The 16787-nt window shown below is 42.2% G+C and overlaps 1 long non-coding RNA gene across 1 annotated transcript; it reads left to right on the plus strand.

Annotated features, from left to right (window-relative positions):
* Positions 1 to 655: 655 nt before the first annotated feature.
* On the plus strand, positions 656 to 10751 carry LOC122465505. The gene is made up of 4 exons (XR_006290416.1): positions 656 to 1196; positions 5822 to 5975; positions 7451 to 7568; positions 9506 to 10751. It is a non-coding gene; the product is annotated as an uncharacterized LOC122465505 (long non-coding RNA).
* The last annotated feature ends 6036 nt before the right edge of the window (positions 10752 to 16787 follow it).

Consider the following 16787-nt stretch of genomic DNA (forward strand, 5'->3'; position numbering starts at 1 on the left):
ATATAGACACTCACTGCAGTGACAGAAGGGGTTTTTCCCTTTCTGTAGTAAATACAGCCCCTCAATAGGCAGTAGCTAGGTCGATAGAAGAATTCTTCCATCAACCTAGCTGCATCTAGAGTGGGAGTTAGGTTGATCTAACTACATTGCACAGGGTATGGAATTTTTCACAGCTCTTAGAGATGTATCTAGGTTGACCTAAGTTTTAGGTGTAGATCAGCCTGAGTTATTGAGATGCAAGACCTGATTCACTGCTGCCTCACCCCTGTGCAAAGTGAGTGCTGATTGGATATGAAATGCTAACATGCTAATTTCATGGCATTTCCCTGCCCCCTCTACTAAGATAAGCAGGGCAATCATGATTCTAAGGAACGGCAGGAGGGAGAACAGCAAAATAAAGATAATGGATTTCAAGAAGGCAGACTTTAGCAAACTCAGGGAGTTGGTAGGTAAGATCCAATGGGAAGCAAGTCGAAGGGGAAAAACAATTGAAGACAGTTGGCAGTTTTTCAAAGAGACATTATTAAGGGCATGTAGTGGGGTGGCTGCCCCACTCCTGCAGAAAAGGGGTTAAAAGGAGCCCTGGAGAGGGCTGCAGCAGGGAAAGGGATTAAGAACAGCTGGGGGAAGTTGACTGCGTTGCTGACCACAGCTGTGGCCAGCTCAATCAGGGCCCAGCTGGCCCTTATAAGAAGGCTGGGGGCGAAAAGTTGGAAGAGTCTCACTAGCCCTAGAGCAGGAAGGACTAGCTGTCTGGGAGCAAGGTACCCAGAGCTGGAGCAGGACTGGGGAAGGGCAAAGGGAGCTGGGGAGCTCCAGCCTGGTAAACCCCTAGGCTGCAGGCCTTGGTAAAGGCCCAGAAAGGTACTGGGGCTGCAGAGGGGCAACCTGGGATTGGCAGAGGCAGCTGGTCCTAAACCCTTGCCAATGATGAGTGGCCATTACACTGCAGTCTGCCCCAATCAGCGGGGGCTAGCTGATGACTGTCAGTAGCCACTGAGGCAAGGTGGGTTTAGAGGACTGGGGGTTCCCTGGGATGGGAGATCCAGAGCTAGGAGCTACTGCTGGGGTAGAACCCGAGGTAAAGGGCACTGGAGTCCAGGAGGGTCACGGAGCCACGAGACATCAGCCTGAAGAGAGCGCTCAATACGCTGGAGAGCTAATTCCCAGGACAACCAGCAGGAGATGCTGCACCGGTGAGTCATCACCTCGCTACAGGGCACAAAAGCAAACTATTCCACTGCGTATGAAAGATAGGAAGTATGGCAAGAGATGACCCTGGCATAACAAGGAGATCTTCAATGATCTAAAAATCAAAAAAGAATCCTACAAAAACTGGAAACTAGGTCAAATTACAAAGGATGACTATAAACAAATAACACAAGTATGTAGGGACAAAATTAGAAAGGGCAAGGCACAAAATGAGATTAAACTAGCTAGAGATATAAAGGGTAACAAGGAAACATTCTACAAATACATTAGAAGCAAGAGGAAGACCAAGGACAGGGTAGGGCTGTTATTCAGTGCAGGTGGTGGGAACTAATAGAAAATGTGGAAATGGCAGAGGTGGCGATTGGGCATCTAACATAGTGAATGCCCGTGAAAATGAGGCAGAATCAGAGGCTAAAATAGGGAAAGAACAAGTAAAGAATTACTTAAATAAGTTAGATGTCTTCAAGTCACCTGGGCCTGGTGAAATGCATCCTAGAATACTCAAGGACCTGACTGAGGAGATATCTGAGCAATTAGCGATTATCTTTGAAAAGTCATGGAAGATGGGAGAGATTTCAGAAGATTGGAAAAGGGCAAATATAGTGCAAATCTATAAAAAGGGAAATACAGATCAGTCACCTTAACTTTTGTACCAGGAAATATAATGGAACAAATAATTAAGCAATCAATTTGCAAACATCTAGAAGATAATAAGGTGATAAGTAACAGTCAGCATGGATTTGTCAAGAACAAATCATGTCAAACCAACCTGATAGCTTTCTTTGACAGGGTTACAAACCTTGTGGATAGGGGGGAAGTGGTAGATGTGGTATATCTTGACTTTAGTAAGGCTTTTGATACTGTCTTACATGACCTTCTCATAAACAAACTAGGGAGACCCAACCTAGTTGGTACTATAAGGTGGGTGAACAACTGGTTGGAAAACTGTTCCCAGAGAGTAGCTATCAGTGGTTCACAGTCATACTGGAAGGGCATAATGAGTGGGGTCCCACAGGGATCAGTTCTTGGTCCGGTTCTCTTAAATATCTTCTTCAATGATTTAGATAGTGGCATAGAGAGTACACTTATAAAGTTTGTGAATGATACCAAGCTGGGAGGGGTTGCATGGGTTTTGTAGGTTAGGATTATAATTCAAAATGATTTGGAGAAACTGGAGAAATGGTCTGAAGTAAATAGAATGAAATTCAATAAGGACAAATTCAAAAGAGGAATGAACGATCAGTTGCACCCATACAAAATGGGAAATGACTGCTTAGGAAGGAGTACTGTGAAAAGGGATCTGGAGGTCATAGTGGACCACAAGCTAAATATGTAACACTGTTACCAAAAAAAAGAAATCATTCTGGGATGCATTAGCAGGACTTTTGTAAGTAAGACATGAGAAGTAATTCTTCTGCTCTACTCAGCGCTAATTAGGCCTCAACTGGAGTATTGCATCCAGTTCAGGGCGACACATTTCAGGAAAGATGTGGACAAATTGGAAAATGTCCAGAGAAGAGCAACAAAAATGATTAAAGTTCTAGTAAGCATGACCAATAAGGGAAGACTGAAAAAATTGGGTCTTCTTCTGGAAAAGAGAAGACAGAGGACATGATAGTTTTCAAGTACAGAAAAGGCTGTTACATGGAGGAGGAAGAAAAATTGTTCTTAATATCTGAGAATAGGACAAGAAGCAATGGGCTTAAGTTGCAGCAAGGGAGGTTTAGGTTGGATATTAGGAAAAACTTCCTGTCAGGGTGGTTAAGCACTGGAATAAATTGCCTAGGGAGGTTATAAAATTTCCACCCTTGGATATTTTAAAGAACAGGTTGGACACCCACCTTTCAGGAATGGTCTAGATAATACTTAGTCCTGCTGTGAGTGCAGGGGACTGGACTACATGACCTCTCGAGGTCCCTTTCAGTCCTATGATTGTATGAATAGAGCCCTTAGCATAGAATTTATACCTGGTAGAAGACTGTAAATAAAACAACAGTTGAAGCATACTGTGTAAATTGTTAGTGATGGAGGAGTGACTTGGGGCTGTATTGCCCTTTAGGCAGAGCCCCTTCTGTGGTGAACAACTCTCCCTTAATTGGGGATCCAGGACCAGTGGTGGCCAGGGGAGTTCCTGGTAGCAGACATCCACTACAGCCATGCTCCAAGGATGTGGAGGGTTCTGTGCAGATCTTGGCCCCTTCTGGATGCCCTAGGATCTGCATGAATTCCCTGGGGTGGTGTGATGGGGTGTACAAACCCCACACTGAGCCTGAAGGCATTAAAGGGCAGTACTGGGCCCATGTAGCCCTTCCCCTTCAAGCCTGCTGAGCATGCTCCAACCGGAGAGGAAGCTTAGAAGGGAGCCACTCAGCTCAGAAGGGGAAAGATGGGGGTGGAGGACTGACCTACCCTGAGGGTTCCTGAACAAGGGTGCTGAAGAACCCCCCACACCCCCTGTGAGCAAGAAGACTGCCTGCAGAGCCCAGTTGGGGTTGAAGTATAGTTTTCTTGTTTTTATTTTTATTATCTTTGAGACTTTGGGGGAGATGGATGGTAGGAAGTGACCCAGGCAGGCAGCTCTGGGGTACTGAAGAGTGCTGGATATTGTTGTTTTTCCCAGGGACCTAGGTTGGAGCCTGGTGGAGTGGGAGGGCCTGGGCTCCCCTACCGACTGCCCTTGGTGCAGAAGGACATAAACCCCATTTCCACCCTATCACCCTTCTAGTAAGGAGTGGGAAAGGACTTTGAAAAACTGAGGATAAGCCACATACAAGGGTTAGGAACTGGAGTGAAGGCCTATCCTGCTGGGAAGTGAAAGACTGGAAAATGGGTAATCACTAGGCCATCTGGTCCTCTGAGGACTCTACTACAGGCCGTTCATTCCATGTTGGACAAATCTACCACTTCAATGTGAAAGAAACCCTGCAAGGTAAACCCTTCTGAAGTTTTTCTCCTTGTAAGTCTCCTCACTTGGATTTTGCTGAGGGAGGGGAAAATCATGCCAAAGGATAGTCATATTAAATATTAATTTTCATTATTTGGCATTATGTGTTTAGTCTAGACTCAGACCTTTCAATTGATGGGAATGGCTATATCTATGCATCCTTGAAAATCTTCATTAACTTACAGTCATATGGAAATAAACATAGACTTCTATGGTGTCCTTCCATGTTAGCAAGTGCAGAAAGAGGAAGCAAAGCATATACTCTGATCTGTGGATTTTGTACACCGTTCCTTTGTGCTTCATCATTCCCTTCTGGAACTGGGGGGCTGACTGCAGAGAGTACATCCAGATAAAATAAAATATCTTGGTCTAATCAGGGATCAGACTGGGGATGGGGGAGAGGAAGCCATTCCCTTTGTTAAAATACAAGTATTTGTACAATAAACAGGAAGAGTGGACAGAAAGGATAGAAGTGTCCTCCTCTTTAAGTCTTGTAGCATTTAATTAATTTTCTCTTAATTTTACAGCCAAGAATATTAAACAAAATTTTCTCTTTAATGTGCTTGCACAGTTTGGTATAAAAATATGGATCTCATTAATTATACCTGTGTTCTGTAGTCCCTTGGATTTGGATGTAATTCCTATCCAAGTTTTCTCAAATATCATTTTTTAATGTAAGGTGAAGCCCCTCCACCAGTGTTTTTACAGATATTGCACATAAAGATAATGTTAAATCCCTGGTTTACTCAGTTAATCTAGTGATTCTTTGTAGCCTTAAGCCATTCCTTTTGGATTAGTTAGGTACAGTGCAGATTAAGAAATCACCTGTCACACAGGTTAAAAATATTTACATCAAATTGTCAAAATTTATCCAAACTACAATTCAGCTTCTTCCAAACAAGTCATAGCAAGTTACCATAAAAAATTCATAGGAAAGCAAAATAAAGAGGAATGCCTCTGTTTGAACTGCTGCTTTGTAGTACTTTCCTGTATGTGTGATACTATATCTAAAGTAGACAAGTCACCTGCAATAATTGCATACATCTGGAGCACGGTATCTTAACAGGATCAGATATGCAACATTTCTAAATTCCTATATTTGGAGGTATTTAAATACTATTTTATGCCCACAGAATATAAACAATATTTCATGTAACCTACCTATAAATAAAATTCAGTGGCAAAAAAATTAGGGTTGTCAAATGATTAAAGAAAAATGTAATTAATCATGAAACTAAAACAATAGTTATGAATGATTGCAGTTTTAATCACACTGTTAATAACAGAATACCAATTTTAAATTTATTATACATATTTTGGGATGTTTTTCTACATTTTCAAATATATTGATTTAAATTACAACACAGAATGCAAACTGTACAGTGCTTGCTTGATATTATTATTTTCGATTACAAACAAAAAATCGTATGGGTGACTGGAGAGTGGCGGCTGCTAGCTGGGAAGGCAGCACCACCCCCAGCAGAAGTAAGGGTGGTGTGCTATAGTATTGCCACCCTTACTTCTGCACTGCTGCTGGCAGCGGTGCTGCCTACAGAGCTGGGTGGCCGGAGAGCGGTGGCTGTTGGCTGGCAGCCCAGCTCTGAAGGCAGTGCCGCCACCACCAGCAGCAGCGCAGAACTAAGGGTGGCTTGGTTTTGATGGTAGGATCCCTTTCAAGGATTCAACTTGTACAGTACAACTTCAGGCACACATCTTCCGAAGACTTTCATGGCTACTTGATGAACAACCAACCACTGCTGAGATGTCTTGGCACAACAGGAAGAAGAGCAGTAGGAAAGTCCTGACTGCATGTAAAAAGGTACATTTAAATTTTATTTACATTTGTTTTTGAGGCCATAACACTTGTTTACAAATGTTAGATATTAAAAGTAGAAAGAAACTGTACCTCTCCTTCCCCTCCAGCTCTGCCTTTCCTGGCCAGCATCCTCTATTTGGGAACTTGAAATATGGTAACCCTAAGCTGTAGGCAAAAAACCCAAACCAAAACAAACAAAATCCACTACCTGGAACCTTTTTAAAAATGGCTATTTTTGGGGTGGCTTATATCACCAGAAACCCTGCCTCACCTTACTCCAAATTTGGGTCACTAACTCCAACCTGTACCCTCCCGAGGGCATACCAAGAACATAAGAATGTCTGTACTGGGTCAGACCAAAGGTCCATCCAGCCCAGTATCCTGTCTAAAGACAGTGGTCAATGCCAGGTGCCCCAGAGGGAGTGAACCTAATGGGGAACGATCAAATGATCTCTCTCCTGCCATCCATCTCCACCCTCTGACAAACAGAGGCTAGGGACGCCTTCCTTACCCATCCTGGCTAATAGCCATTAATGCACTTAACCTCCATGAATTCATCCAGTTCTCTTTTAAACCCTGTAATAGTCCTTGCCTTCACAACCTCCTCAGGCAAGAAGTTCCACAGCTTGACTGTGTGCTGACTGAAAAACTTTCATTTGTTTTAAACCTGTTGCCCATTAATTTCATTTGGTTGCCCCTGGTTCTTATATTATGGGAACAAGTAAATAACTTTTCCCTATTCACTTTCTCTACACCACTCATGATTTTATATACCTCTGCCATATCCCCCCTTAGTCTCCTCTTTTCCAAGTTGAAAAGTCCTAGCCTCTTTAATCTCTCCTCATATGGGACCCATTTGAAACCCCTAATCATTTTAGTTGCCCTTTTCTGAACCTTTTCTAATACCAGTATATCTCTTTGGAGATGAGACCACATCTGTACGCAGTATTCAAGATGTGGGCATACCATGGATTTATATAAGGGCAATAAGATATTCTCCATCTTATTCTCTATCCTTTTTTAATGATTCCTAATATCCCGTTTCCTTTTTTGACTGCTGCTGCACACTGCATGGACATCTTCAGTATCCACAATGACTCCAAGATCTTTCTTCTGATTAGTTGTAGCTAAATTAGCCCCCATCATATTGTATGTATAGTTGGGGTTATTTTTTCCAACGTGCATTACTTTACATTTATCCACATAAAATTTCATTTGCCATTTTGTTGCCCAGTCCCTTAGTTTTGTGAGATCTTTTTGAAGTTCTTCAGTCTGCTTTGGTCTTAACTATCTTGAGCAGTTTAGTATCATCTGCAAACTTTGCCACCTCACTGTTTACCCCTTTCTCCAGATCATTTATGAATAAGTTGAATAGGATTGGTCTTAGGACTGACCCTTGGGGAACACTACTAGTTACCCCTCTCCATTCTGAAAATTTACCATTTATTCCTACCCTTTGTTCCCTGTCTTTTAACCAGTTCTCAATCAAATTTCAAAGAAATCCAACTAAGCATGTCTATTTTAGAAGATTTAGAAAGGTTGACCTTTAAACAGAAGTCGTGATGGAAAAGGAATGTTGTACGTAAGACATACGAGGTAATTGTTCCTCTCTATTCGGCACTAGTAAGACTTCATCTGGAGTACTGTGTCCAATTCTGGGCACCACGCTTTAGGAAAAATGTGGACAAATTGGAGAGTCCAGAGGGGAGCTATAAAAATGATAAAAGATTTAGAAAACCTGACCTATGAGAAAGGTTAAACTGGGCATCGTTTGTCTTCAGAAAAGAAGACTCAGGGAGGACCTGATAAGAGTCTTCAAATATGTTAAAGGCTTAATAAAGAGGATAGCACTCATTTGTCCACTTAAGGTAGGACAAGAGTAATGGGCTTAATCTGCAGCAAGGGAGATTTAGGTTAGAAATTAGGAAAACCTTTCTAACTATAAAGGTAGTTAAGCTCTGGATAGGCTTAAGGTTGTGGAATCTCCATAGTGAGGTTTTTAAGAACAGGTTGGACAAACTCTTGTTGGAGACGGTCTAGGTGTACTTGGTCCTGTCTCAGTGCATGGAACTGAATTTGATACCTTGTGGTCCCTTCCACCCTACATTTCTATGAATCGATGATTCTATGAAACTCAACTACAGTGGCGCTGCTGCCTCACTAAAATATTTCAAAAGCTAGCTATATAAATGGACACAAATATAGATAAAATTATGTAATATGACTCATACTTTTGTTATTTATCAGTTTGGTGAAAGGTAAAATAATTGTGGCCACCATGATAAAAAAATTTCTACTTCCCTGATCTTATATCAGCAAGTGGTTAGCTGAGGGCCATGATTAAACCTAGGCTATAGTTTGGGTTTGAGAGGGCTACAGTCTCTCAAACTTTCTTTAGGGACCAGCTATTCTTTTGAAGTCAGCCATTGCATTTCCATGGCTTGTTCACAGATTGGTGTGTGAATTCTCTGCTACATGGAGATGTACATTCAAAGCCTGATGACTTGGGCTTTGTACTGAGGGAAGTTGAGGTTACTTTCCACTCAAACTTGAAAGTCCTGTCAGAATCTCATTCTAGATATACTGAAGAAGCTGAGAAACTAGAAATGTTTTTGAAAGTAGTAAATGATCTGAATCTTGTCTGGTTGGTATTTGCTTTTGAAACGGAGTGATTTGATCATTGGGTAACACAGTCACACAAACCACTTTTTTGGGGGCTCCTTTGCTTGTTTTCTCTCCTATTTTCTATGTGAACTGTGAAGGTGATGCTCTTCAGTTTTTAATATTACATCAAACCCTTCTACAACCCACATCAATGATATTATGGTTAGGCTCTTTTATATGTCTCTGGAGCTTGTTTCTCACTTGATTCAATAGTTGTCACACACAAAATCCTGCTTGAGGAAAACAAAGCCTCCAACACCCTCAAATTAACATTTGACAGATGTGGGCTCAAACAGCCCAAGAGTGTGTGCTGGAGAAAAATATCAGTTTTATTTATAGTGTTAACTGAAGGTATATATTAGGTTTATTTGCTTCCCCCCAAAACACTGGTTTTTTGATAGTTTTAGGCACTGGTGTAATTTTGGAAAAAACACAGGGAGAGGTGAGGGCAAAGTTGTGTCAGCTTATAGAAATTTATATGTGATTATATTATATTCTGCAAAATTGGGGTGGGGTGGAAAGCGAAGCAAATAAACCAATGAAAAGTCTAGAGGGAAAACCAATGTCAGGGGACAACTGCCCCATTTGCTCCATAGGAAATGATCCAGTTTTAGGATTTCAGTAGGCCAAATTGTCACCTCAGTCCACATATGCAACTCCCATTGTCATAAAGTGATTTGCTAATGGAGGTTCTGTACACATATAGATTTTCAACACTTAGAAAAATATCAAGAGTGATCTGTTGTCTTTAGTGCTTGAATTAAAGTGATATTTTAAATCACCATTGAGAGAGTTAAAAATCCATTCAGTCATTTTTTGAAATCTTGGTTATTTTGATTTTTTTTTTTTTTTTGCATGTCCATCTGGAGACACCTTAGAGGGATCTTCTGATGTTCAGCCCTTTCTGAAAGGCATGCTCCTTTAAGGTATCTAATGATGAAGATTGAAAATTGAGGAAACAAACTATTAATCACTTCTAAAAATCTTGGCCAGACTGTAGAACCCCGTTTGCTTGGAAGTAGAAGTGGCTGAATAATTAGTAATGTAAGTTATTCCATGAATTTCACTTGATGTTTGTGTTGGCAAATTGTCCACAGGCAGGCCATGGATTTCTTGAATGTAACTTATTATTTGACATTAGTTGCACAATGTCTGAATTATTCTTGGTCTGAAGCTCATTCATTAACAGTTCTTTGCAAATATTTGAAATTTGAGCAGTGTAACAGGTCACTAAAGTTATATGGCTTCTGTTCCCTGGTTGGATGACCGTGATTCCTAGAATGAGTATTCTAGTAAGAATACTCTTGAAAAGTAAATTTAAAATTTCCTTTCCACAAATTGTCTTTAATATTTCTTGAAAATGTACTGTTTGTTAATATTCCTGACAGTAAGCTCATTCAGTATAAGTGCCTTCAGAAAATGACACAAAGGGGGAGTGAAAGAGTTGATGGAAATTCGTGGGGTTTTGTTTTTGTTTGCGTTCAGTATTTTTCTGGGAACAATGGACAATAGAGCTGTTGATTATCTGCAACTGACTCTGTAATGAACTACTGTATCTTTTACTGAAGAAGGATCCATTGTTGAAAGTTTTTGTCAACCTGCTTAACGACTTCTGGATGTGAAGAGTGATTCACAAATTGCAAAATGATAAGAAGTAAGAAATAATGTAAAATATTCTTTTTTCTTTCAAAATGCAGGAGTATTAATCTTTTGGTTACATATCACATTTATCCTTACCATTACACTTAGACTTCATGGAGATTTTTCCAGTGATGTTAATGAAAAGTCTGTGTGACAAGCTGCAAGTGTAAAATTTGACCACAAAAATATAGCAGCTATTCTCCATTAGACTGTTATAGAAACTTACAGCAGATGGCACTAATATTGTGTACGAGATGATGTTTAAGAAACTGGAAGAGATACTCAAACAGTAGGAAATTGTGTGTTAAAAGATTAACAAAGGATTAATATGGCCTGACTGCTGTCTATGTAGATATATGCTAAAGCTCCAGGGGTACCTTTATGTATTGCAATATATTAAGCTTATTACAGTGATAGTAAAATGTGTGCTTCTAACTTAGGCCCGAGGTACATTTTCAGTGTGGTGCAGAAGGAGTTATGTAATACACTGTGCAAGTAATTCTTTCCTGATACAGTTTCCTTTGTACCTCCACTAGTTAACACTCTATACCAGTAAAAAGAAAAGGAGTACTTGTGGCACCTTAGAGACTAACCAATTTAATTGAGCATAAGCTTTCGTGAGCTACAGCTCACTTCATCGGATGCATACTGTGGAAAATCTACTCTATACCAGTGGTGATCAACCGGTCGATTGCAATTGACTGGTCGATCCTAGAGGATCTCCCAGTCAATCATGATCTCTGGTAGTGCAGTGTGGCTGCTGCTAAGACAGACTCCCTGCCTACCCTGGCCCCACACTGCTCCCAGAAGCAGCCAGCGCAGTCCTGAGGCTCCGGGGGTGGGAGGGCAGAGGTCTCCCTCCATGCACTGCTCCTGTGTGCAAGCACTGCCCCCGCAGCTCCCATTGCCTGGGAAAGCTGCAGGGGCGGTGCATGCAGAGAGGGGCAGCGCACAGAGCCACATGCCTCCCCAGGGGCACATTGGCCCTTCTGGGAGTGGTGTGGGACTGGAGTAGGCAGGGAGCCTGCCTTAGCCTCGCTGCACCCACCAGTGACCAGGAGCCATCAGAGGTAAGTGCTGCCTGGCAGGAGGCTGCACCCCAACCCCATCCCTGAGCCCCCTGCCAGAGCCAGCACCTCATACCCCTCCTGCACCCTAAGACCCAGCCCTGAGCCCCCTCCCAGAGCCAGCACCCTCCACTACCTCCTGACCCCCAACACTCTGCCCCTGCCCAGAGCCCCCTTCTGTACCCAAACTCCCTCCCAGAGCTTGCACCCCTCACCAGCTCCTGCTCCCCCCAACCCCCTGCCACAGGCTCAGCCCAGAGCCCCCTCCCACACTATGAACCCCTCAACCCCAGCCCAGAGCCTGCACTCCCTCCCAAACCCCAACCCCCTGCCCCAGTGCAGTGAAAGTGAGGGTGGGGGAGAGCAAGCCATGGAGAGAGGAGGGGATGGAGTAAGCAGGGCAGGGCTTTGGGGTAGGGGTGAAGCCTCAGGGAAGGGGTAGATCCTGGGTTGCTCTTAGATTCAAAAAGTGATCTTGGGCATAAAAAGGTTGGAGAGCACTGCTCTATACCTTTTAAAAACCTCTTTCATAATTGTACATTAGTGGCCTGATTAGTTGCACATGGCCTGCTTCTAACAAAAACAGGTTGGCAGGGCAGAGTCTTGGCAGCCTGTGGGGAGGTGCTCAGTATCTGGGCCAAAAAGTTGAAGATCAGTCTGAGGTCAGGACAGGTCAAAATCGCAAAGCCAGAGTTTGTTACCAAATTGAGTGTGAGTGAAAATTGGGGTCAGGCTGGGCCAGGATCTTGCATGGGTTGGCCTGATCTTAAGCCAAAGACAGTTAGCCCAGCTCCTGACTCCAATTCTGGTTAAGGTCAAGAGCCAAGAGTCTGGGATGCAGGTGAGTCACAGTGAGGAACAGCAAGTGGGGTCTGAGGCAGAAGCATGCCAGAGGTCTGTGTTGCTCACCCAACTCCCAGAAATGGCTTCCTGGTTTATATGGAGAGTGCAAGCCAATCAGGGAATCATGGAGAGCTGTTGCTCATATCCCTTAAGGCAGGAATTCCTGCCGCCCTGAGTTTCTTCACCCTTCTTGGTGGCAACCCTACCTGGGCCCCTGGTGGTGAAGAGGAAGCAGCAGCTGTCTCAGATCCTGTGGATCTGTTCTTTTATCACCACCATCAAAAGCTCAGTTCTTTTATCACCACCTTTCTCCCTTCCCCCTCCTTTTTAGGATGAAACCAGGCTGACTTTTCTAGATAAGCCTTATGAAATTTTCTCACCAGTTCTGAAGCGTGGTCATAGGAGGCAGGTTTCAAAGTGTGTTCTCTGGGTCCATATCCTTCCCAATTTAGAAGGTAGTACGATATCCTCGGGGGCATTTGGAATCGAGGATGGTGTGCACCTTCATATTCTTCATGGTCCCAGACTTTGAGTGATGGAGGTGGAGAAGCAAATTGTCCAGGGATGGGGTGCTCAGTGTAAGGTTTTAGGAGGGAGTGGGACATACAGAATATGGTGTGTATCTTGAGGGATCGGTGAAGCTGTAATTTGAAAGTGACTGAGTTGATGTGCTGCAATATATGGAAAGGTCCCAGAAACTGGCAGTCCAGCTTGCAGGAGGGTCTGCTGGATTAAGATGCTTTGAAGAGAGCCAGACTTTCTGGCTCATGGAGAAGGCTGGGGCTTCCTGGCACTGCTGGTCAGCATACCACTTGTAAACTCTCTTCTCATTCTCTAGATGGTCTTTAAATTGGACCAAGTCGGTGGCAGCTAGGTTCAGTGAGGTTACTGGTAGTGTTGGATAGAATTGGGGTGGAACCCCTAATCTGTGAATAAGGGGCTCCGTCCTATTGAGGCATGGTCTGCATTGTTGTAGGAAAACTTGGAAAGTGGTAAGAGGTGTTACAGTTATCTTGGTGATAGTTAATGAATCATCTGAGATACTACTCCAGTACCTGGTCCACCTTCTCAGACTGCCTATCTGTTTGGGAGTCGTATTCAGTGGAGTTAGAAGTATGGATGTCCAATAGTTGCAGGATTTCATGCCAGAAGAGTGAGGTGAAATGGAAGCCTCTGTCTGAGCCATGTGATCTGGGAGCCCATGAAGACAAATAACATGTCTTATCAAGAGTTGGCCAGTAACCTCACAGTTTCAGTGAAAATGAGGTAGGATCAGAGGCTAAAATAGGGAAAACAAGTTAAAAATTACATGAAGTTAGATATCTTCAAATATCTAAATATCAAAGGCTTGATGAAATACATCCAGAATACTTAAAGAGCTGACGAAGGAGTGCCCATCTATAAAATGGGAAATAAGGATAACCCGGGCAATTACAGACCAGTCGGCTTAACTTCCATTCTTGGAAAGATAATGGAGTAAATTAAGCAATCAATTTGCAAACATTTAGAAAATAATAAGGGAATAAGTAACCGTCAGCATGGATTTGTCAAGAACAAATCATGTCAAACCAACCTAATAGCTTTCTTTGACAGGATAACCAGCTTTGTGCATCAGAGGGCAGTGGTAGATATGGCATATCTTAACTTTAGTAAGGCTTTTGATACTACCTTGCATGGCCTTCTCATAAACTAGGGAAATACAACCTAGATGGAGGTACTGTAAAGTGGGTGCATAATGGATTGGAAAACTGACAGAGAAGTTACCGGTGGTTCACAGTCAAGCTGGAAGGGCATATCAAATGGGGTCCCAGAAGGGCCAGAAGCTGGAAATGGGCCACAGGGGATGGATCACTTGATTACCTGTTCTGTTCATTCTCTCTGGGGCACCTGGCATTGGCCTCTGTTGGAAGACTGAATACTGGGCTAGATGAACCTTTGGTCTGACCCAGTATGGCCGTTCTTATATAGGGATCAGTTTTGGGTTCTGTTCTGTTCAATATCTTAATCAATAATTTAGATAATGGCACAGAGTACACTTATAAAGTTTGCAGAGGATACCAAGCTGGGAAGGGTTGCAAGTGCCTTGGAGGATAGGATTAAAATTCAAAATGATTTGGAGAAATGGTCTGAAGTAAATAAGATGAAATTCAATAAGGACAAATGCAAAGTACTCAACTTAGGAAGAATAATCAGTTGCACACCCAAAAATGGGAAATGACTGCCTAGGAAGGAATACTGCTGAAAGAGTTCTGGGGGCTATAGTGGATCACAAGCTAAATGAGTGAACATTGTAACACTATTGCAAACATCATTCTGGGATGTATTAGCAGGAGTGTTGTAAGCAAGACACAAGAAGTAATTCTTCTGCTCTACTCAGCGCTGGGTAGGCCTCAACTGGAGTATCGTGTCCAGTTCTAGGTGCCACATTTCAGAAGATATGGATGAATTGGAGAAAGTCCAGACATGAGCAACAAAAATGATGAAAGGTCTAGAAAACACAACCTAAGAGGGACGATTGGAAAAAATTGGGTTTGTTTAGTCTGGAGACTGAGAGGGGACATGGTGATAGTTTTCAAGTACATAAAAGGTTGTTACAAGGGGGAGAGAAAAATGTTCTCCTTAATGTCTGAGGATAGGACAAGAAGCAATGGGCTTAAATTGCAGCAAGGGTGGTTTAGGTTGGAAATTAGGAAAAACTCTCAGGGTGGTTCAGCACTGGAATAAACTGCTTAGGGAGGTTATGGAATCTCCATCATAGGAGATTTTAAAGAGCAGGTTGGACAAACACCTGTCAGGGACAGTCTAGATAATACTTAGCCCTGCTGTGAGTGCAGGGGACTGGACTAGGTGACCTCTCGAGGTGCCTTCCAGTCCTGGATCTTGGAACAATGGAAAAATCAGTCAGGTTCTTAAAAGAAGGATTTTATTAAAAAAAAAAGGTAAAAATCATCTCTGTAAAATCAGGATGGAGAATACTTCATAGGGTATTCAGATTCAAAACACAGGATCTCCCTCTGGGCAAAACCTTAAAGTTACAGAAAACAGGAATAAACCTCCCTCTTAACACAGGGAAAATTCACATAAAATAAAAGATAAACTAATCCGCCTTGCCTGGTTTACATATACTGATTGCAATATTGGAGACTTGGATTAGGATGAGTTGGAGAAGATGGATTTCTCTCTGGCCTCTCTCAGTCCCAAGAGCGAACAACCCCGTAAACAAAGAGTACAAACAAAAAACCTCCCCCCCAGATAAGAAAGTATCTTGTCCCCTTATTGGTCGTTTGGGTCAGGTGCCAGCCAGGTTAGCTGAGCTTCTTAACCCTTTACAGGTAACAGGATGTTGCCTCTGGCCAGGAGGGATTTTATAGCACTGTATACAGAAAGGGGTTACCCTTCCCTTTATATAGCTAAAAAGCTCCTTATCAAGCCATGTTGGGACCTGTCTATATGATGAAGATGCTGGGATTTGTCTGACACTACAAAGAAATAGGAAAGAGGACAACTGGGCTATTCTGATCAAAATGTTAGAGATTGGTGGCTATTAGAACTGGCTAATTACTGAAGAACAGTATTCAGACCTCTATTCAGATTCAAAACTGCTGTTTTACTTGACTCTTTTCATGATCCCTTGTTGTTGTTTGCTATCACAAACAATTGTGTGATTGGATTTTATTTGCATGAATATTTGTGGAATAGTTCCTTTTCAAGCCAAAACAAAATGTGATTTAAAAGAATAATCACACACCATGAACAGAGAATAGTTTGTGAAAAATGCATAGGCTGAAAAATTGTTCAGCCAAAGTATTTAGCTAACAAGTCGGTATCAAATAGATTAGAAATCAGGATCAGTTTGTGAAAGGCTAAATTTGCAGCCAGTATGATTCACTATTGCATAATTTGACCAGCTCTAATTACTTCTACTTAGGTGTCAGCAGTTCTAATGGAAGGCAGAAGGATAAAGTTCACAACTTGAAGCATCTTGTTAATATTTAACATTTCCCCAAAGCACTGAGGCGTGAGCAAATAAAACCCGATCATCTATTTAACTAATAATTTTCTGTGGCATGGAACTGACCTAATCTTACACATTTGTTCTGAAGTGTGAAGTTGCTGAAGACCGTACTAACTTCTTAAATGTTGAATCATACTAAATCCATTTAGAGGAACTTGTCTACATTTGTAAATGTCTCTGTAGGTAAGGATTAAAATGGGATAAAGGGACTATTTGACATTCCCTGAGTCGAGCAGTTTTTCTTTCTAGACTTTCAACGCCGTCATCTTAAATAATTGTGAATGTAGACAAGAAAAAATAGGGCTGTACTTGTCACACTGCAGCATAGTCTTCCTTTCTTTATTACACGACATCCTTGAACTTGTGTGCAAATATTGAATCTTTCTGCTGTAATCCTTAATGTCAGCTCACCCACTACTGCTGGGGAGCTTTGTGCCATAAAAATTGGACTCCTAGACCCAAGGAATTAAATGGATTATGTATTTTTCCCTATTGCATTATTGATTAACAAAGCATTGGCTTCTGTGTCTCTAATGGGTCAGATTCCATCTTCATTTACACCTAGTGATCCCATTGATTTCAGTA

This window comes from Chelonia mydas, chromosome 4 (genome assembly GCF_015237465.2).
Source record: "Chelonia mydas isolate rCheMyd1 chromosome 4, rCheMyd1.pri.v2, whole genome shotgun sequence".
Classification (NCBI taxonomy): domain Eukaryota; kingdom Metazoa; phylum Chordata; order Testudines; family Cheloniidae; genus Chelonia; species Chelonia mydas.